We start from the raw sequence: 1,424 nt of genomic DNA, 5'->3' as shown, positions 1-1,424 counted from the left end.
GGCTTGTGTAACTTCAAGCCTTTAAGACCCCAGATGCTATATCTTTTAATAGCTGGGCACCATCTGCCCTCTTCACCACATTTGCTCATGCACCTGTTTTGTCTTCAGTGATCAGAGAGCTGTTTTGAAGACTGCTATAATAATGAATATCTGACCCAGTACTACAAGGATGGTGGCTATAGAGGTATTGAGATGTAGTCAGTTTATGTGTTTCCAATGGGTTTGATGTAGGGAATATAGAAGGATACCAAAATCACTGGCTGAAACAACTGGAGAAATATACAAGCTCTCTACTGAAATTTGGAAATATTTAGGTAGTGCTCATTTTGGAGACTAGTAAGAGTATTTCTGTTTGGCTTAAATTAAATTTAGGATACCTAAACTTTGGAATGCAGTCAAAGTTCTTAAGAGATACTAGTAAGGTATTTATATGTTAGAAAGTGGAAATTAACTGGAGAACAGTTCAGATGCCTTGTACTTCAGGGAAATTTCTAGTAGTATTGTGATATATCAAGATATTCACTCTAAAATGAAGTATATGGTATTGCATCTGACCTTTTTCACAACTTAAAGAAAGTACAATGTCATGTAGGTGTCTTTGGATTTGGGGTACACTGTCAATGTCCCTGTCTTGGGATCATTAGTTCCTATCACTTTGTGACTCCCCAGAGAAGCATTCAACCTGACATCTGAAGAAGCATTCAACCTGACATCTGACCTACAGGCTTGGAAGATGCCAACATTTAAATCCATGTGTGATGAATGCCTCTCTATAGATGAGGAATTGTTTTAAAAATGTACATGAAAAAAATTAATTATGTTTTCATTCATTTTCTCCACAAACTTAGAAAAATTCCTTCACATGGACATATACGAGCATATCAAAAAGGATTTCTGTTTGGGTTCAAAATCATGCAAGCATAGTTTTCTTTTAAATAAACCATTTTAAACATGTCTCTGCTTATCAGTGGATAACTGCAGCCAAGTTCTCTTGGTAATATAATTGTCTTGTTAGGGTACCTTCCAAAAAATGTCAACCAAAGGATAGCTTATGAAAGGCCTCATGGCCCAGTGAAATCCAATTCAGAGTCTACACAGAAGGTTGTAATAACTGTGGTGGTGAGGGAATGTGGGACTCAAAGGAAACATCTTAATCAGTTGACTCAAGGGATACAGTAAGATCACAGGGATTGATTAGAATATGTTTTTTGGTGAAAATTTAGAACTGCACTGGTAAGAAAAATCCCAGGAAATCTGCATCAAAGATTCTTCCTTGCCTGCATTTCCACATTGCACCTGCTCGTTCTTGGAGGATAGCAAAGGCTGCCCTCCAGGATTTGGTTGGAAAACTTATTGAATGCATGCTATCACCCTTGATTTTGCCCCTCTAGACTGATTTTTGTTACCCAAACTCCCAAAATATT

Source organism: Echinops telfairi, unplaced genomic scaffold (genome assembly GCF_000313985.2).
Source record: "Echinops telfairi isolate 266 unplaced genomic scaffold, ASM31398v2 ScPeMD7_31;HRSCAF=116, whole genome shotgun sequence".
Classification (NCBI taxonomy): Eukaryota; Metazoa; Chordata; class Mammalia; order Afrosoricida; family Tenrecidae; genus Echinops; species Echinops telfairi.
The sequence above is the reverse complement of the archived record's forward strand: the minus strand, read 5'-3'. Positions refer to the sequence as shown.